The 22,342-nt window shown below is 40.5% G+C and overlaps 1 long non-coding RNA gene across 2 annotated transcripts; it reads right to left on the minus strand.

Moving 5' to 3' along the window:
- Positions 1–2,376: 2,376 nt before the first annotated feature.
- LOC137840719 (uncharacterized) lies at positions 2,377–5,178 on the minus strand. 2 transcript variants are annotated; one of them, XR_011087651.1, is made up of 4 exons: positions 4,320–5,178; positions 3,353–3,469; positions 2,973–3,129; positions 2,377–2,682 (listed from the first exon to the last, which is right to left on the minus strand). It is a non-coding gene; the product is annotated as an uncharacterized lncRNA (long non-coding RNA). The 2 variants fall into 2 exon arrangements; XR_011087650.1 differs by having other exon boundaries at positions 2,379–2,682; positions 3,353–4,632.
- Between the last annotated feature and the right edge of the window lie 17,164 nt (positions 5,179–22,342).

The following is a 22,342-nucleotide window of genomic DNA, read 5'->3' on the forward strand; positions in this document are numbered from 1 at the left end:
GTATAGTTAAATCATGTGAAGTTAGTCCCCAAAACCAAACAAGCTTTTCTAACTAAAGTGTTCCAGTCAGACCTGATGTCTAATCAGGTCCTATAACAGCATCTTTATGGATGTAGTGGAGCATGCTTCAGCATGACACTTTAGCCGTTTAGCTGTTGAGGATGTGTGGAACTATAGCTGTAATATAATCAGCCTCCATAATGTCCATAACCAAAATATGATCTAAAAACATGAGGCAACCTTTGATCCATACGGAGGGCCCCACAAGTAGCCATCAGAAATCTGCTATTGTGTGTGTGTGAATGATTGGCTTGGTTGGAATAACCAAGACAACTTTAGATCCATACGGAGGGCCCCACAAGTAGCCATCAGAAATCTGTTATGTGTGTGTGAATGATTGGCTTGGTTGGACACCCATGGGCGCATGTTTCAACAATCCTTCTATAGGTGTGTGTGCCACTGGTTCGTTTGGGCTCTATGAGGAGAACCACTAAAACCGTGTGATCCAATGGTTGGCTGAATGCTGTTTAAGGTACCTTCTGACTAAAGAACAGCTTTCCAACTAAAAGCTGTAAACTAAGAGAACAAGAAAAGGTCTACAAAGTTTATTTCTTACAACAAAGTCTAACTGAATGTTACCTGTTGGCTGGCATCTTGTTTGATGTTATCATCAGGGTCAGAGTCCTGCCAAGTTCTGGCTGGTTCAGGCAGCGCACCGTCAACAGGAGCCTGAGAGCCTGTCACCTGGAATTAAAACCACAAATAACTTACCAACATCATACAGACACCACAAATGACAGACTCAAGACCTGTATAGTTAAATCATGTGAAGTTAGTCCCCAAAACCAAACAAGCTTTTCTAACTAAAGTGTTCCAGTCAGACCTGATGTCTAATCAGGTCCTATAACAGCATCTTTATGGATGTAGTGGAGCATCCTTCAGCATGACACTTTAGCCGTTTTGCTGTTGAGGACGTGTGGAACTATAGCTGTAATATAATCAGCCTCCATAATGTCCATAACCAAAATATGATCTAAAAACATGAGACAACTTTCGATCCATACGGAGGGCCCCACAAGTAGCCATCAGAAATCTGTTATTGTGTGTGTGTGAATGATTGGCTTGGTTGGAATAACCAAGACAACTTTAGATCCATACGGAGGGCCCCACAAGTAGCCATCAGAAATCTGTTGTGTGTGTGAATGATTGGCTTGGTTGGACACCCATGGGCGCATGTTTTAACAATCCTTCTATAGGTGTGTGTGCCACTGGTTCGTTTGGGCTCTATGAGGAGAATCATTAAAACCGTGTGATCCAATGGTTGGCTGAATCCTGTTTAAGGTACCTTCTGACTAAAGAACAGCTTTCCAACTAAAAGCTGTAAACTAAGAGAACAAGAAAAGGTCTACAAAGTTGATTTCTTACAACAAAGTCTAACTGAATGTTACCTGTTGGCTGGCATCTTGTTTGATGTTATCATCAGGGTCAGAGTCCTGCCAAGTTCTGGCTGGTTCAGGCAGAGCACCGTCAACAGGAGCCTGAGAGCCTGTCACCTGGAATTAAAACCACAAATAACTTACCAACATCATACAGACACCACAAATGACAGACTCAAGACCTGTATAGTTAAATCATGTGAAGTTAGTCCCCAAAACCAAACAAGCTTTTCTAACTAAAGTGTTCCAGTCAGACCTGATGTCTAATCAGGTCCTATAACAGCATCTTTATGGATGTAGTGGAGCATCCTTCAGCATGACACTTTAGTCGTTTTGCTGTTGAGGATGTGTGGAACTATAGCTGTAATATAATCAGCCTCCATAATGTCCATAACCAAAATATGATCTAAAAACATGAGACAACTTTCGATCCATACGGAGAGCCCCACAAGTAGCCATCAGAAATCTGTTATTGTGTGTGTGTGAATGATTGGCTTGGTTGGAATAACCAAGACAACTTTAGATCCATACGGAGGGCCCCACAAGTAGCCATCAGAAATCTGTTATGTGTGTGTGAATGATTGGCTTGGTTGGACACCCATGGGCGCATGTTTCAACAATCCTTCTATAGGTGTGTGTGCCACTGGTTCGTTTGGGCTCTATGAGGAGAACCACTAAAACTTGTGATCCAATGGTTGGCTGAATGCTGTTTAAGGTACCTTCTGACTAAAGAACAGCTTTCCAACTAAAAGCTGTAAACTAAGAGAACAAGAAAAGGTCTACAAAGTTTATTTCTTACAACAAAGTCTAACTGAATGTTACCTGTTGGCTGGCATCTTGTTTGATGTTATCATCAGGGCCAGAGTCCTGCCAAGTTCTGGCTGGTTCAGGCAGCGCACCGTCAACAGGAGCCTGAGAGCCTGTCACCTGGAATCAAAACCACAAATAACTTACCAACATCATACTGAGAGTAATTCAAATAAAAGAGACAAAAATCTTCCTTTTTTTAATAACAAATTAATATTCCAACTTGCATACTTGATCTTACTGACTTACTTTTTCACGCCATGGCCATTTAGAATCACCATAGTTGTAATTGATTTCAGTTCCCATTTCTATGTTTTTGATGGCAAAAAGGCACAAATGGGGCTCGTCATTTACTATTTTTTTCATGGTGCAGTTTGGAGACTTGTGGTTGTCATTCACTAATCTTCCAAGAGAGCCATCCTCTGTTGATGCATCAATACTAGGAAAGAAAAAACAGAAATCAAACATTTTGTATCATATAACTAGTTTTTTAGTAAAATAAAAGTTGGCTTACAGAAATAAAAACTTGCAACATTTCAAAAGAAAAGTTGAGAGGGAAACAATGTCTTTTTTAACATCATAGCACTAAATAAAAAAAATTGTTAATGCCACAATCCTGATGTGTTATTGAAATATTGCTTCTGAGTGACTCACTAATTTAGGGTATTTTATTCCAGTCTCTTTCTAGAGTTCATAATTATTGTATAGAAAATATTTGGATATACATACCACCAGTAATGATTCTGCCATTCAAAGTCAAAGAGAAATGTACTCTCCTTTTCAGAGTACTTGCTTGTTTGGCATTTTTCTGCTGACAGAAGTTGACCCCTGTATTATAAGATGAACTCTCCTTGTTCAAAGTGCTGGGTAGCAAACACGCCTCTTCCTGCAAGGACATTTTATATAAAACCATTGGTTATGAGAAAATATTTCTTTAAGATACACCTTTAACCAAATAATTGTGGTGTTATCTTACAATTTTAATACTAAGTTCTCGCTTAGAAACAGAAATACAACAACCAATCTGAATTTGATTGTTTTTTGTGTTGTTTTATAAAATAAATAAATATATACTTAATGGATAAATGGTCTAAAAATGAGTTTATTACCTTTTTGATCATCAATAAATCTTTCCACTAGTCCAGGTTTGTCCTTTGAGGATTAAATGTAAAAGGCTGCTTCATCAGCAGGCTTTTTTCTTGCTTTCCTTTTGGACATTTCTGGCTCTAAAAAATAATTCAAAACATGGCAGAGAGAACTTTAACAAGCACTCTATATTAATTTTAAAAGATTTGTAATCATCCACTGTATAAAGACTGAAGGAATAAGCCTGGCCTGAGAACTAACAGAACAAGAGTGATTAAAGAAAGAATATTTTTCAGAAAATACTGATATATTAATGAAAATGTTTGTCGGTTTGAAGCTGAGCTTTGTTACTTTTAACTAGTCACAGTTCCAACCAGGTGCTGCATCCAAAGAAAAGTTATTTCAATAGTTTTACCAGTATAACTCGTTATACTTTTCAGGAGCTACCAACTCGTTTTTATTATGTTTGTGTTTGAAAAGTGAACGTAGCATCCTGATTAGCGGTAGCTAATTAGCCAATAAGCTAGTTTCCGGATAGTTTTATTTGCGTCAGAATGCTTGTGTTATTTAAAGAAAGCATTCTGATAGAAAACCACCGAGAAATACAGAAGACATGCAGATATATCATAACACTGAGCACACACGTGTTTGACGAGTTTTGAAGTGGTTTCGGCAATTACGGCCAGAGTCCGGTTCTGGGCTTAGCAATTATGAAACATTAGCACATCGAAATCATCCTGAATATAACACGGAGCAATTATACATTCTGTCGTTCTCTTTTACACCATTGTTTTTAAAACCACTGCAAGCTAAGATGAATAACAAGTTAAAAAGCCGGACTGTCTGAGGGGAAAACGTTACGCCATCCGAGTGACAATATACCGAATCCGAAGCCATAATCATTGCATATAAACCCCTCGGGGTCTGGACAAAAAGCATTTCTACATCAGTTTCTTGTACTTAGTATTTACATGCAGTTGATTTACTCACCGTGTATGTTGTGTTTCGTTATGAGCAGCGTGTCTTCGTCGCGGAGCAGTCTCAGTCTGGCGGCGTCACACGTGGCGAAGTGACGTTAAGCTGGTGGTTTTAGCCGCATGAAGCTAACACATGCAATACCTGCTGATTTAACTAATATGTAAACTGATGGTAAAGAATAAATTACTATTTATTTATACCTTTATTTTTATGTTTAGAACATGAAAAATGCACGAGATGCTGATTTAACTAATATGTAAACTGATGGTAAAGAATAAATTACTATTTATTTATACCTTTATTTTTATGTTTAGAACATGAAAAATGCACGAGACAGTTTTTAAAATAAGCCTAATAGAATGAGCGTATTTTTATAAAGCAAGTGTAATGAATATTAAATAACGTAGATAAATTGCAATTGTAATGCAGGAATTTTATGTTTACAGTATTATTTTAGCTGCTATGGTTACTAAAATAATAATTACCTGGTTTAAATCTACAGGAAATAGCATTTTATTTTCTTAATCAACACTCGGATCACGAGGTGCCCTGATTGGTTGAATCACACACACTTCCGGTAGTGTGTATACTTGCAATACCACTTGCCATGGTCGGGGGGCCGCTACTGAGCACACACACTTCACACACACAATTCTCAACATTGCGACCATGAGGGGTAAGTGAAAAAAATTCGTGAGGCATGTTGTTAGAGCATTTCAAGCTGTTTTAGAGTGGTTTCCCGAGTGGGGTCCATGATTTTGGACCCCACAACGACACAGGGCCCCACTTTGTTGGTGGGCTCCCTGTCTTCGGACCCCCCATACTAATAAAAACAAGTACACACACACACACACACACACACACACACACACACACACACACATATACATACATACATACATTGTCTGTAACGCTTGTCCCCACAGCCATATGGGGTCAGCAGACGTTTTTGTGAATAGGTGAGTTCTGGTATGGTGATTTTTGAGCCTTTGTGCTTGTGAAGAAAGTGTGAAAAATCATTTGTGAATAAGACAAAAATGAAAACCAATTATTCATAAAAAAGTAATAACCTCCGTTTGGTTGTTTGCATCAAAGCTTGTGGGAGAGTGCTAATGTCTTCACTAATTACTATTGCAATGAGGCACAATGATGCAACACACTTGCAAGAGGCTCAATTAAAAAGAAGCCAACAGCAATCATCACAAATAATCTTTTGTACTGTATCTGTATCTGTCAGTGTGCTCTGGATTTAAAAACCTTAATTTGACTGCTTCCTGAGACACCGGTTGGTGAACCACAATTTCCCTAAAGCCGTCCTGAAGTCTTTCTCCACAGCCTCACCAATATCCCCCCATACCCAAGTTATTTCCTCAGCGACCACCAAAGCTACGTTCCACTTGGCTAGCTGGTGTCAATCAGCTGCCTCTGGAGTCTCAGAGGCCAAAAAGGCCCAATAGGACTTCTTTTTCAGCCTATGACGGGAAGTGTCTCCTTGTCAGGCAACAGCCATCTTACAGCCTCTCAGCTCTGGTTGTCCACCTCAACAATGGAAGCATGGGACATGGCCCACTCAGACTCAATGTTCCTCACCTCCACTGAATCATGTTTGAAGTTCTGCAGGAGGCAGGATCTCAAACTTGTTCCGCCAAGGGACTTCCCAGCAGTCCTTCACAATTTGTCTGAGTCTACCAGTGAGCATTAAAGTCCCCCAGCAAAATGAGGGAGTCTTCAGCAGGAGCCTCCTTGGCACCTCTCTGTGGGCACTTCCAGAGTGATCCAGCCTCTCTCAAGAGGACTTGTACCAGAGCCCAACCCATGGTGCTACCCTGTATCCACTCTGACCTTCTTGACTCGATTGATGGATGGATAGATTGGGCTACTTCGCTGCTGTTGAGTTATGCTCTCAGTGGTGTGTCAACAGAGCTGGAGATGGGTGCAATTGGACGGGTTTCACACAAGTCGCTGCTGTATGGCTACTCTGCCAATAGCTGGGTGACAGCCCAAATCCCTAGAGCCAGCTTCTGTACATAGGCGTCGCACCACCAAGTTCCTTAGCTCACCTTGCATCTGACCCCTTTGTCCCCTCCCACATGGGGGTGAGCCCATTAGAGGAGGAACCCACATTTCTTCTTCGAGCTCTGCCTGGCCACCAGATGCTCGCCATCAAACCGAAAGGAGGCTTTAGGTCTAACTCTAGAAAGGGGTGACCGGTAACATAAGTCTTGGTGAAAGAAATCAAAGTCCATGTACAGTATGTTATTCATATTAGGAGGTTAATGAACCCTACTTTGTCTGGTTTCTCACCTAGGAACCTCTGGCCATGAGTGACCTTACCAGGGGCATAAAGCACCAGACAACTTAACTTCTTATTTCCAAACTTTCATCTGAGTTTGAAAATTAAATTTGGAACACTTGCCCTGTTTTCAAATCTGAAACCCACACCCTTTTTAAAACCCAAATACTGGATTATAATAATTGAACAATGAAGAATTTGGGCATAAACGAAAGTGAGGAGAGGAAAAATGAGGTAACACAAAAAAAGAAAGATGGGGAAGCTGTGACACAAATATTTTAATCGTGTGTAGGGGGGGGGGGGGGGGCAGCAGTATTGCGGTTGCTTAAGTAGAATATTTCTCCAGGATCAGGAGTCATTTATGGAAGTGGTTGTCAAGCTGCCAACCCCTGAGACCAGGGGGGTCTGCAACCCGTCACTTCACTGGCCACAAAAAAATTGCAATAAATTATGTCATTTTTAAAAAGTGCATACCTCCTGTGAGGGGGAAAACCAATTATTCATCCCTATCATAGCTTGTGTTCCCAGGGAATGGTAATTATTGAATCTCCTCGGAAGGGATGAAAGGACAGTCTAAAATGTAGGAGGTACAGAAGTTGTAAGCCCCATCATCTGTTGAGAGATGATTTCTCAACCTTGTCACAGATGTCCCCTTTTCCCCTTTTCTTTATTTCTATCTCTTGCCAGAATGTATACATACTTGTCATTTCATTTAATTGAATTTGGTGTTGAATGTTAAGGCTGAATAAAAAATAAACTAAAAAATGAATAATTCCAATAGCGTTTAACTGCTACACATGGTAGGTTTATTTAATTAGAGGATGGAGGAGGTCCTTGGAAAAAATGACTCCTCTGTAAGCCATTTAACAACTTCTGTATTCCAGGATGCGCTCAGGTTGCCTTGTCACTCCTCCAAATGAGTTTCTTTGTGTCAGTGGACTCTTGAGCCTCACCCTCTATTACAAATAAACTCATTTAGCATGAATGTTAACATCTGATGTTGCCGCACCTCAGGTGTGACAACCATATTAATAAAACGAGCTGGCATGTCCGCATAGGCAAATAACATCGTACATCTTGGAAATTAGCTCTCGCGCCGCCACCTTGCAACAAATTACTGTCCAGCAGGATATTTCAACATGTTAAAAATAAAAATAAAAAAAGCAAATGCTGGGAATGTATGTGCCCTATCTGGAAATATATGTGCCCTATTTAACGTGAACAAAAAATGTGAATGTGAGCATTACTAGCATCTCCTTTAATTTTTCATTAAAGGTAGTTGTGTAAAAAAAAAAAAAAAAAAAAAAGCTAACAAAAGAACAAAAGGTGAAATACCATTGATACCCTACTGCTTAGCACTGTTGATTGCAGTTTTGAAACACTTCAGCAATGGATATTCAAACAAAATCGTGGTGTAACGAAGGTAGACAGATGACATAACAGTACTCAATACTCTCTAACAAAAATGACTAATATTAGCACTTGGAATCACTACAACTACTTGGAATCTGTACAATGAGGTTCACCCCAATGGACGAGAGCTTAGCTTCCCTCTGCCTTCGGTTGGGGGTACAGGGTCCTGACTCTTGTTAGTGCCGATACAACAAACACCCTTTTGAGACCTTGGAGTGAGTGAGAGTGTGAGCCCTACCCCTGGGGACTATATCTAGTGTTTTAAATCTTTAAAAGTGTGTACCTACACACACACATGCACAATTTCATTTTTTTATTATGTCACTTTGGGTTTACGTCGTTAATTTTCTCACTCTTGCCTCTCCTATGTTCCGCCACTCATTTGTCACGTGATAATCGTTGCTTCTTTATTGATGCCGCCAGCTTCTGTCAAACACACACACGCAAACACACGCTCAGATACACATGCAACTCATACACACACACACGCACACACACAGAAATTATTTCCCTCCCGGTGTGCATACTGCTGCCGAGAGGTGCACATTTAATCATCTGGAATAATAAGAAGAATTGTTCAGGCTGGTCTGCTTGCCTCGTGGAGCTCCTGCAGACAAAACAAGCGTGAATATTTATCACATACGTATGTGCTTATTTAAAAAGGAAGAATACTGGTGCATTTGAAATTGTGTTTTTTGAACGTGGTCTTTCACAATCCTGAGAAGTATACTGTCAATAATTGGATAACAATAATAACTGCTATCTTCATCTAAGGCAATCATCTTTAATGATCTAAAAATAAACAAAATAATACAAAAAGTAAGAAGCAAGAACCTTCTTTCTCATTTTAAATGTTAAAGTGTAAAACAAGCAATGTTTGCAGCTGAAGGAAAACAAAGGCCTGAAAGAAGCTAATCAAATTACAAAAATGGGAGTTTTATTTAAGCAATCGTTTTTGTTTTATTATTTAATAATTAAAATAAAAAAGTTGGACTGATTAAACGGGCTGATCATGGCCCTTCAAACATCGGCCAAAATGATGTCCGATATTTGCCGATTGTTTCTACCTTTACATCCTCATTTAAATTCATGGAAATATCATTTAAATCCATGTCATAATTTATACTGGTAATGTTAACTAAAGCGGTACTAGTTGTACAAGGAATTGACCTGGATGTCACTATTTTACACACAATCTAAAGTTACTCTTTGTTGGAATAAAAAATAAAAATAAATAAATAAATAAAATACATAAATAAATAATGTATAAAATATGACACACATTCAGCTTCTGCTCACACACATATAACAAGGATTAATGTGCTTTATCAATTTAAGGATTAATTGAATTCATTGCACCAGACAATGTATTCTGGGAACCAAAAATGAGTTATTTTTTTACTTATGAGATATTTTACAGGTGACTCCTGCTGTTCACGTAGAATAGGAATCAGGCCAGCTCACACATGCTGAAAATCCACACAGAATTGTCGACCATTAAATTGTATCGGGGTGGCTCGGTGGGGCACTGGTTAGTACGTCCGCTTCACAGTTAGGAGGGTGCAGGTTCGATTCCATCCCCGTGTGGAGTTTGCATGTTCTCCCCGTGCCTGTGTGGGTTTTCTCCGGGCACTTTGCTTTCCTCCCACATCCCAAAAACATGGGTAGGCTGATTGAGCACTCCAAATTGCCCCTAGGTGTGAGTGCGAGGTCCGGATGGTTGTCTCTGTGTCCTACGATTGGCTGGCAACCGATTCATGGATGGATGGATGGATGGATTGGATTGAGGGGAAATATGTTATTTGGACATTTCATTTTTTTAAATTAATTTACAATTAATCACTAATCTGTCTTTTTTTTTTTAAAGCCAAAATCGGCATTGACCTCAAAAATTCATATTGGGCGGCCCCTAATACAAGTATCTAAATAAAAAAAAATACTAAATATTGAAGTAGTTTCTCAGGTTAGTGTGTGATATAGAGTTGTGACCAACATAAAAACAGCAGTGCTTGTGAGGTCTCTTGTTTCCAAATGGGCTAGTCTGACTCTTCTGCCTTATGGGTTTTTCCCAAATGAACTGAGCCAACGAGACAAATGGTGCTTCTGGCTCCATGCCTGTACTATCACCTTGTGCTATCAGGTGACATTGTGAGACACTTTTAGACCCAAAAGTGCTGGGAAGCCGATGCTGCCGTGGGTGAGTGTTGATGATGGGGACGATGATAGCGTCTGTGCCAGCGGCAGAGTGTGTGTACTGCTTCCGCGTGATGGATATCCCCATCCCAGATGGCAGACTGGCTAGACAAACCCCCTCTCGGCCGGCATGAGGTGCGAGTGAGCTGGCCTCTGTCTCTCCGCCAAGGTCACAGTCAGCAGGACATCGGCAGGAAGAAGCCCCCACCCCTTGAATGAACAGACTCCACCGCTGACAGATATTTAATTGTTACCTTGCAGAACTGATAAAGCGATTCCGCAGGAGAATGAGGTTCAGCTCTATCTTGATGCTTCTCTTGGCGAACCCCCCAATCTGACCAAGAAGTAATTCTTTAAAAGCGGATGGACATCTTTTAATGGAGTTCCAGAGGGTCTGAGGCAAGGCCAGTTGGGAGACTTATAAAAAAAAAACAGCAGCGTCGACTTTGAACCAGATCCAGTTTTGATGTTTTTTTTTCTATCATTTATACAAACAACAGCAGTAAGTCCAGTTGCGAGTGATCACACAATTTTTGAGTGTGATACTTAAGAATTTGCAGTAAAGGGCAAAAAAGTCCCAGCAACGGTGATTTTAAAATAAAATGGCCGACTTGTGTCCTTTCCACAAATTTCCACAAACCTCTGAGAGTATTTGGAGACCTTGCGCCTGCAAGTCCTACTACATGGACAACATTTTTCAGCAGGATGAGCACCCCTGAACATTTGAATACCTTTTGCATAAGTAAAAGCACTCAAGAAGACAATACATTTAGTCATAATAACAGAAAATAAGCAAGAGGGCCCTAACAATACATCCTGCTTGTTGAGTCAGTTGTCAAGTCCATGAGTGACAAATCACTCTACACCCTGCACACCCACCTAGCACATTTTCAACTGGAGCCAATGCGTTTAGAGTGACAGCACCTCACCACCCGTGAGGTCAAGATAGACATCAGGAACCTTTTCGAGAAGAGTCATTACCATTTAGCCTTTTGCCATCCATTCCCATACCAGCCGCAGAGAGCAAGAGATAGAGAAAATCTTCCATTTTTCACCGTGCAAGACCTTTTGAGTTCTAATTGTGACATAGATCATAAATGGTGTCACGCACCCCTTGGGTAGAGCGGCGGGTGTGGATAGGAGTTGATCAGAATGTAGCGGCTCTACTAATGTGAGATGATTTTTATTGTGCCTCGCAATTTAAAAACATGTGACATTTGAGGTTTGCATAACCAACCCACAAAGCTACCTATTTCCAATATCTACCTATCTCCAATATCTACCTATCCAGAGTACCACTATTTATTTACCTACGGTGCCAATTTACAAAATGATTTACAAATCATTTTTATAGTTAATATATTACTAAATTAAGTGAAAAAAATATATTAAATATATGATTAAATTAACTGTTACTTTGAATCGGTCAAAGAGTGATGGGTGTTTTATTTGTAAATGTGATACTGAAATATTGCCTCCTTTACTCTTTGCAAGCACTTTTGCATCTACCAACATACCTGTCCATGTAATAAAAACTACCAACTCATTTCTTTTGACACTGAACCTACATGCCAAAACATTAGTGCGCCAATTCTATGCCACTGTAAACTAAAACAATCAAAATTAAGAATATACAGAATACAAATAATGAATGAATTTCTCTGAGCATTATTATCAGTGTAAAGGTAGATTTTTAGACATTCAAAAGTGAAAGCTGCTTGGCTCTTTGCCCTTTTATTCATGAGCTACCGTGTGTGCTTTGGCGTCCAAACGGCTGCATGCATCCATTTGAATTGGATGCTGATTAAATAGGGAGAAATAGTCCACGAAGGGTAGAAAGTATCTCAAATGAATAAGCACTGGGGTAGACACACTTCAAATTTGTTTTGTTATGAAACAATCTTTATTATTGTGGTTTTAGCTACCTACCGATCAAGCACAAGCAACCAACTAACCGTCTGTCCGACCAATTTACTTACCTCCAGCACCTGCTGACTTAACCACATAACCAGCTCAGTGGCCTAGTAGTAGAGTGTCCGCCCTGAGACTGGAAGGTTGTGGGTTCAAACCACAGCCGGGTCATACCAAAGACCATAAAAATGGGACCCATTGCCTCCCTGCTTGGCACTCAGCATTAAGGGTTGGAATTGGGGGGTTAGATCACCAAATGATTCCCGAGCACGGCACCGCTGCTGCTCACTGCTCCCCTCTCCCCCAGGGGATGGATCAGAATCACATGGGGATGGGTTAAATGCAGAGGACAAATTTCACCACACCCAGATGTGTGTGTGACGATGATTATTGGGACATGGGACTTGGGGGGACTTTTATAAACTACCAAATTACCACACCACCTCTTTACCAGTGAAATATTTAAGTGTGGGGAGGAAATTTGCAAAAAGAAAGCACTGAGTGTGAGACACAACTCTTTACATGAAGTATCAGCTGTCCTTACTTAATTTCTACCTTGCCACTTTGCTGCCAAAATGTCTTAACTCCTTACAGTACCAACGTAAATCCTATACCTGTGAAATATTCAGTAGGTTTGGAATGTATTGAAAAATAAAGCACTATGGCTGACACAGTTTTAACAACCTCAACCTTGGAAAAGGTGGTTGTCTTTTTATCACTGCAGCCTGTATACATTATTTTTGGCTGTACTCCACTCAGCTGTGCCACTCTCAAGTGCAGAGGTCGAGTGCACTCAGCCTCATTGGGACAAGTAAATGGAACACAGCCATTACTGATGCTGAGCTGCCACCTGTGTCGGCTGCGTTGTGCCGCGGTGAAGGTTATTAAGATATAAGCGTGTAACTTACTTATGTGTCGCCACAAGTGGAGGAGGAAGAGGGTGGTCGCCATGGAAACAAGCAGGTATAAGCACAAGGCTGGACTAATTGCCTCAGCAGCCAATCAGACTAGAGCCGAGCCACACTGTTCAGTTTTTGTACTACAAAGCCTCAAATGAGTGTTAACATGTTACCTGGCAGCTTCCCCGGCCAAAGAGATGGCTAGCCTCAAAGAAGCACCTATCACCAAGGTAACAGAGCTGTGTACCGCTGTGAAGATGTATATCAGCCACCGACGTAAAACGCTGTAAACCGGTCAATCGTAGGTCAATGTAGACGGAAGCAGCCCTGAGGTGTGAGCATAACGATCGCGTTTTTCCCTTTTTTCTTCTTATTCTCGGTAAGGAGATTTGACCCTATTTCAGAAATGTACAGCTTTGCTGACACATACAAACCACAAAGCAGAAATGGAACAACTGACGTGGCAGCCCGTTTAGGCAGAAATTACTTTGATCTGAATTTATAGCATCTTATCTGTGATGGAAAACAAATAGACAGATGAAAGTTTTACTTCAAAAGGCTTCTGTACACTACTTTGTTTTTTATTCTGCATCCCTTTTAGGCAAAAAATACTCTGGTTCAAATTTATGGACAGATGGATGGATGTTTTTTTTAAGGAAGTTTTAGTTTTTTAAAGGCTTCATTCTTCCTAGCTGCAGCTCCCTTTCTTGATAGCCTTTTCTGTTAGAAAAACTTGCATTTCTTTGAAAAACAATACATTTCAAAATGATGAAAACCAAAAAAAGTAACTTAAAGCGCATACTGAATTAAATTGTCCATTTTAAAGTAAAGGCCGTCCTCTAAAGGTGACCATGAATCTTGTGGAGGTTGTGTCACGTATAAAAGTCGTGACCGAGTCCATATATTATTCCGATGGTAGGGGTCGCGGTGCAATGTTGCTGCCACGTGGAGGCCTATTTACATGAAGGCGTGTAAACGCAGGCCGCTTGTGCACTTCTCAAGGTGATCCATCATGCTTTTTATCAGGCTTGTCAAATCTGCTGAACTTGCTGTTTGTGTTCCCCAATGCTTTTCCCCCTCTTCCAAATGAGGCTGAAGCCAGGGGCTATTTTTATTCTGTTTGGGGCTGCATTACATGCTGTTAAAACCATCAATGTTTTTTTTCCGGCAAATCCGGCAAACAATATCATCTTAGCGGTAAATCCGAGCGCTTGTGCTGCTACTTTATCTGCAATTTGTACAGATGAAATGACAAATCCTAGGATGTGGGAGAAGGGCTCCAAGGTCACTCCATAAAGTACACATCCACTAATGCCAGAGCCTCTTTTGTCTCCCATCTCCCCTTGAAGGCGTTCAATTGTACCAAGACCTGGCCTTCACGCTGACCTTCATACTGACTTCTAAACAGCAACAAACTGAACATCCATGCACGCAAGCATGAAACATACAGTGTGGATAAATAAAACATTTACCTACTTTATATGAATTAGTCTGTAAAAGGGTAATCAATTATCCCTGAAACTTTTTAGAATTTTACAAATGTCAGAGTGGCCAAGATGAAATGAATGATTGAATGGACAAGTTTGTTTAAAAGGCCCATGGACCTGACTTTCTCTTTACCTATTTTTTTGCCACCTCATTTAGGTGTCAAACATTTGGGCCTAAGTTTATGGTACCCACTGTTGGTTGCAATTCAAAAAGTTCCAATACCCCATTTTATCTCCACCCACCTGTTTACTTGGGAGTTGGTTTAGGCAACAAAGACTTGGACCTGTGAAATACTTGGATCTGAAATGATTACACCCTCTGTTTGTTGATTGCTGCGGTAGAAAATAGATAGACGGATGGGTGTATGTGTCAGTTCAAAATGACCCTATCCCTGACTTTAATCTCTTCCCGTTCAGGCAGCCAACACTTGGGCTGGTCATAAAACAACAAGAGTACCCATAAAACATTCAGAGTGGAAAAATAAAATATCCATTTTGTCTGGCTGAGTTTGAACACCAACTCATGTTAATCAGTTGGAATGAAACTTGTTTGACAGACTGGCTTAAGTGTGATTTAGTGTCTCTTACGTTGGGTGGATTGTATTCAATTCTCTTGCAGTGGAATCTATTTGTGACTTCTTTTTTTAATTACTTGCTTATTGCTACTTAATCTTGATTTGCATTCAGCTCATTAAGAATCAAGCAATGTGGAAACCGAAGATGAAAACATAAAAGAGTAAGGCGCAGGGTTCAAACTATTTATGCCCGATGACAGATCAAAAGCTATTCTTCCATCTGTTAAAACAATGCTGTAATAGAACTTGGAAAAAAACACAACTTTTACTAGTTGTTACCATATTGGCCCGAATATAAGATGACCCTGATTATAAGACGACGCCCTCTTTTTCAAGACTCAAGTTTGAAAAAAGACTTTTTGAACACCAAATTTAATTTTTATACAGAAAATAATTATAGTACATCTGAAACAAATAATTATAACAATATATTCGAGAGACAAAGCATGTTATTTTGCCTCATTCAAATCATGCAAAAACGGTCTATCACATTTTAATATCTGAACATTTACATATGTAAACTGATCTAATCTAGACAGATGACAGGCCCAAGCACTTAAACATCTGAGTAAATCAGCCTGATTGACGGCTAATTTTTATTTTTAAATCTTAATGATGACCCCCCGCAGTATTTTTTCATTTTCTACGGTCGCTGCTTGCTCTGACTAACACTTATTTAAATCAGCATTGACGTGCTCACTTGGACCCCGCTGGCATCAGAAAAGCCAAAATAGGTGCTCAGGGAGTCATCCCGACAACATCGAAATTCACTTGTTGGAATCCTGAGCTATTTTTCTTTCCTTTTTATCTGTTAGCGTCAAAGCTTTAAAGCAATTACAAGCGGTCTTCAGGGAAGCAGCAGTGAGTGGGAGGTGCCAGGAGGTCGGGAAGGGGGGGCTTTGGGTGCGACCCTGGCTCACATCTCAACATGGTGTTTGTTCAAGCTAATGTGTTTGCACTGTGCAGCCACAGCAGCTTCGTTGTAGGCCACCATGATCAAAACGAGATGGTCATGAAAAGGCGCCAGGGGACGGATGGGTGAATGTGACAGGCTATGATTGCAGTGGATGTTCTGCAGTCCCTGTACAAATGAGCGAACACTAGTAAACATGACAATATAGGGTGTATTATAGCTGGAAGGTGGCAAGTTGTGGGACAGGCAGCGTTCCCCAACATCTCACTCTCGCCACAACTCTTCTTAAGCAAAGCTGTGTTTTTTTTCTTCAATTGCCAGCCATGGCATACAGTAACTGTCCATTTTTGTGTTTGCGTGCGTGCATGTGTGATAGTGAGGGAGAGCAGGTGTCAGCAAACTGCGTCATGTATATCTGAAGAAAGAGCTTGTTTGCATGTTTTGGTATAACAGATTGATGAACAGGATTAGAGTTTCAAATGAGCGTTTCAAATCTGCGTTTTGGGACAGAATGAAAATTTCAAACAAAGGTAATAATTCGGGTTTCAAGGCAATATTATGTTTAGGTAAGGTTGCAAAAAAGCTGGCAATGTCTTCTATTGTACTTTTTTAAATAAAATGTATGCCTGTCCTAAACAAGAAGTTTAACCTCAGAAGAATTCAGCATTTATGACATTGAGACTTTTTTGTGATGACAAAGACGTTTCAGAGCAGTTGCCTGTCCATGAGAGGCCGCCTGAGACACTTTTGATGGCAAATAATGATTTTTATATCTCCTCTTACTGGCAATGCCCCTTCTTTTTAGGTTATGTTGCCCATAGTAGCGTTTTACGGCTCTGTAAAAAAATGCAATCAAGCGTCCAATCCAATTACTGTCATCATCGTGATGTATTAAAGTCAATTCTGTGGAGCTGGGCTTATTAAAGTGGATTCCAGGGGTCATTTGCTGCTTAATTGACTTGCCAGAGAACAGCAAAGCACACAGCCAAGAGGGTTTCCTTGCAGTGTAGGTGTCCCGCGTGGCCGCAGGTGCATATCGCCAAACTTGCGTTTCAGCCGTTAAGGGCGGCCTCGGGAAAACGGCGCAAGCAACGAGTCGGCGGGGAAACAAGGAGTGACTAAAGTCAACGCAGTGAGGTCAAGTAGAAAATGTTGAAATACTGTAGCTCAGTGACAGTTGAGAAATAATTGAGTGCGAGCAGCAAACTTGTTGGTGGGGTCTCGGGGTGAAAAATAATGCTATCGGGCCAGAGGGAATTGCGGTGGTTTGTCAGGACGATGAAACGGAGGTGGATTTGACCGCGAGGTGACAGGAGCTTGCAGGTAACAGTTTGTGGACATTTAAAACTACACAATAAAATCAGAAAGTGTGATACAGTAGTTTAAGTTTTTTTTTTTTTTTTCCAATTCAGCACAGTATTTGTTAATCACAGTTCAGTTGTATATAACCTTTATGTACAATACATTTGACCACATGATATTCTCCCAATCCTCTTCTGGATTATCCATATGCTCTCTGGCAAACTTCATAAACTGGCTTAAGCAGGGTGCACTGCAAAATGTGACTCCATCAGCCCCGTCATATGCTCATGATGCTAACTTTTGTTACTTTGCTTCCAGCTTTCTGCAGGCCATTCACCAGTGTCGTTGTGGGATTTTTGCTCACCGTGTTCATGATCATTTTGATCCCACAGGAATGTTACCCGCATGGAGCCCCAAACCGGCTCTTGCGTGTCTGTTACTGACAAAATATTCATTTTCCACCATCATTTTCAAATAGATTCTCGAAAAGTCTTAAAATGTGATTTTCAGGATTTTTTTTCACATCCTGTTTCTTTCAGTTAAAGTGTACCTATGAGGAAATTTACAGACCGCTGTCATAATTTTAAGTGGGAGCAATTGCATAATCAGTGGCTGACAAAATACCATTTTGGCATATTCTCTATGTATGTAAAATATTATAATCATATAAATGATTCGATTTTATTCGGTTCTTATTAGATGATGTCAGCTCAGATAACGGGTCACACACATGGATATAACCGTAGCGTTTGTTTTTGTCTTCGTAAGACTTTGTGAAGATTGTTTCACATGTAGGCTTGCCATGTATGTACCTTCTTAAAGGCGATAGTGAGCAAAGTCCAATACATATAGTGATTTTTTTTTTTTTTACATTGTACTTTCTTGCCCCGTGTGCTTCCAGTTAGTAATGTGAGACAACAAAGACATTATTTTACACACACAAAAACAAAAGCACAGGCAATGTAGATATCTGAGTCACTCAGTGAAGAAAAAAAGCAAACAAGTTCTCTTTCTCCAGTATTGTCCTGTTTGTGACCCAGAAATGGATCCTGGCACACCATCTGGATGGATCTCTCAATTCCCAAAATACATTTAGAAAAAGAAGAAGGAGTATGTTGGGGTGGTGGGTTGCGGTGTGTGTGTGTGTGTTGTGTTGAAGAAGCACAGATGTTTCCTTGGTAAAAGTCATTTTGGCACTGTGGCATATATATAACAAGGCCATTGCACAGCTGGAAAATAGAGTGAGTGGCGGAGCAGCTTGGCTACAGCTGTTGTCTTCTGTCCCAAGACAAGTTGAGAGGAGTCACTATATGGTGAGGAAAACGAAGAACGAAGAAAACTCCATTACTGTAAAACCCCGTGATGTATACGAGTGACACGAGAGCAGCAGGCAGCAAACGGTGGTATTACATTTGCGATGGGAGAAAAATATAGCTCAGTCAAATCATAAGTCATGTTGCTTTTTGTTTGTGGGTTTGTCCATACATTTTTTGCTGTAGTTCTGGTTGGACAATAACTGTTATTTTCTCCTTATTGATCTGGCTGGCAATTTTAATGCTCATAAAGCAATACATGTGTCAGATTGTCCAAGGTCAACAACGTAATCGGTTGTTGATGAACGTATGGCAGCCTCGCAGCAGAGCAGCAATGTCAGTGTACAAGTAGACAAAAGGTACGCCTGCAAACGGGAGCTCCATGAATTATAAAACAACGAGCGACAACGGTTTTCAATTAGCGACTGCTGATTGCATTACAGCCTGTAGAAAAAGCATCTTGCGCCCTGCTGAGCTGTAGCAACACTTACCTTTAATTTGCTCACTCATAGCACGGACAACTTGTCAGGGAAAACAAAACAACCCTGGGAACAACCAAAACACGACACGGTTGTAAATGAACAGGGATGGGGTTGGGCATGGTGGCCCTCGGAATCTTGTCTTGACTGCGTCAAATCAAAATGGCTGACTTTCTGGTTCTTTCCGAAAAATCTATCCATCCATTACAGTATCTGTACTGCTTAGGGTTACACGTGTGCTAGAGCCAATCCCGCCTGACTTTGACCGAGAGGACAAGTAGACCCTGAAATGCTTGCCAGCCAATCACAGGGCACACACAGACAAACTAGTCACTTTCACACCTTTGGGCAAGTTAGTCTTTAATTAACCTATCATGCATGTTTTTAGAACATGAAAAGAAAGTGAAATACCTACAGAAAACTCCCACAAGCATAGGGAGAACATGCAAACTTCACACAAGAAGGCCCAGATTTGAACCCATAACCTCAGAATGGTGCTAACCAATAGTCCAAATAGTCTAAATCTCCCGCCTAACTCCCAATCATTCATTTCTGCAGCTAATTTCCCAATTTTACGATGAAGTTAACAGTGTACAATGTAGGAAATTCTCTCTGAGAAGGGAAATTGCACAGCCAAACCATCCAGCGAACACTCGTCCTCAGAGAACAGGCGCCTTGACGTTTTGAAGGAAATGTAATGCGTACTTGATGAAGTTTTTTTTAATAGACCAGGGTGATAAACCAGCAGATTTTCTTGGAAATCAATTATGTCGCAGATTTCTGTGAAAACCCAGTAGCGGTCACCCAGCGGTGGAAAAGATTTATACTATTAGCCACCTATGTCAAATGAGCTTTTATGTGAGTACAATAGAATAATAACATATGAAAGTTTCAGAATAGTTAAAATGACGCTTCTGGTAGTTCCAGTGCTAAAGGCAACTGGTGCGGGCAGCTCTTTTGCACTTTGTTCAAAATCATTTCTATGAAAACCCAGTAGTGGTCACCCAGCGGTGGAAAAGATTTATACTATTATCCACCTATGCCAAATTAGCTTTTATGTGAGTACAATAGAATAATAACATATGAAAGTTTCAGAATAGTTAAAATGACGCTTCTGGTAGTTCCAGTGCTAAAGGCAACTGGTGCGGGCAACTCTTTTGCACTTTGTTCAAAATCATTTCTATGAAAACCCAGTAGTGGTCACCCAGCGGTGGAAAAGATTTATACTATTAGCCACCTATGCCAAATGAGCTTTTATGTGAGTACAATAGAATAATAACATATGAAAGTTTCAGAATAGTTAAAATGACGCTTCTGGTAGTTTCAGTGCCAAAGGCAACTGGTGCGGTCATCATCGGGCAGCTCTTTTGCACTTTGTTCAAAATCATGTCTGTTATTTATTCTTCTCAGGAAGATGGTGGAACAGTCAGTGGCCAACACTATAATTTGATGTGCATAGTAAATTAATTGTTGTGCAACCTCATTTTTTAGCTTTATCTGACATTGATTTTATAACATAAAACTGCTCATTTATCCATTGTCCCCAATGGTAAACAGAGTAATTAATCAGAGAAACGGCTCTGTACGCATAATTTTCATCTTCATGCGGTAAACATGAGGCGAAAACCTGGCAGAGAAACTGGGCCAATATCTGATGAAAAAAAATCACCTTATTTTTCACAACCCAAAGTTGGCAAGTATGACATTGTTAGCTAACATTTACCTTTCAATAATAGGCAACAGTTGGTTAATTCCTATGGCATTTAGTAGTACAATTTCTCATATGTAATGACCAAATTAATTCACCTGCACAATTTCTGCTAAAGGGGACAAGAAATATCTCTTTCCACCCAACAACCCCTTGGATTGAAATCTGAAATCGACTGTAAACAGTAATGTGAAGACTAAACATGAAGCAGCACATCCAAAGGGGGTGCTTTAGCAAATGTGCAAATGAACTGCCAAGGACACAATAGTGCTTTGTTCCCCCACTTGCTCTTGCATCGCCTTCAAGATATCCGGGTGACGAATCCCAAATTTAAAAAAACACCTATTTAATTGTATTTAAATATTAAATATTACCGCCCTTTGAAAAGTTCTAACAAGTGCTGCACGCCTCACTGATGCTTATGTAAAACACAGAAGTGGGGAGAATTCAAAAGAAAACTGCTTTAATAATGAATGTCCACAACGACGGGGGGAATTTTTTTAAAAAGGGGGGAGCAGACCACATCAGCAGATCTGGGACAAACAAGTAGGACAAGCGGGGCTTCTTCGTGCTGCCTGCAAATTTTTGACTCGTCACCCTGTTTTCCTCAAGGCAATACGAGAGCAGGGGGAAACAAAGAACTCAGCACTTGAGTCCTTTGCAACTCATTTGTGCCTGTTTATATTTTCTGCCTGCTTACTTTCACTTCCCGTAGTTGTGTCACGCTAACACGATATCTATTTGCATTAAATTATTCACAGTAGTCCTTGTTTGATGATGCTCCCTTTGCTTGCACTGCTTCCTGATTATGAAATCAGATTTCAGCAATGGGTGGTGCTGGTGTCCAAAGTGCAGGTGAACAAAATTTGATGGACATTCCCTGCAACCACTCCGAATTTGATTTGGCAATGCCAGTCTCAATCAGCATGCATGGATTATTTTTGTTGTTGTTGAAAATTCAGCCACGGAAAACAAGCAGTTTCAATGGGTGACGTAAAAGTTGGTATACATAGACAGGTTAACAGAAGACACAATCAACATAGTGCTCTGCACAGCCCCAATACACCTGGACTTCATCAGTAACAGCCCTTGGACTGTCAGGGTTGGAAACAACACCTCCTTCATTCTCATTCTGAACATTGGAGACAAAGCAATTAAGTTTGCTCAGTCCCCTCCGCTCCTTCCCCATCACACATGACTACTTTGCCATTTGCCCTATCAAAACCATCAAAACATTTATTGAAAACAGCAACCTTGTTGGCATAATCAGGGAAAAGGATGAGTCAGCCGACAAGGAGAAGGCCCCATATCTTATGCAATGATGTCAAATCAACAACCTGGAGCTGACTACAGCAAAGATAAAGGAGATCATTATGAACTTCTGAAAATTCAGCAGAACCGAGCTAACAACCCTCAGTATCAATGGAGAGGAGATACTAAAAAGTATGGAAAGCTTCCAGCCCCTTTGTGTCCACATCTCACAAGACCTCACCTGGTCCACAAACATCTCCTACCAGGTGAAGAAATGTTTGTATTTATTCAAGAAACT

This window comes from Syngnathus scovelli, chromosome 1 (assembly GCF_024217435.2).
Source record: "Syngnathus scovelli strain Florida chromosome 1, RoL_Ssco_1.2, whole genome shotgun sequence".
NCBI lineage: Eukaryota > Metazoa > Chordata > Actinopteri > Syngnathiformes > Syngnathidae > Syngnathus > Syngnathus scovelli.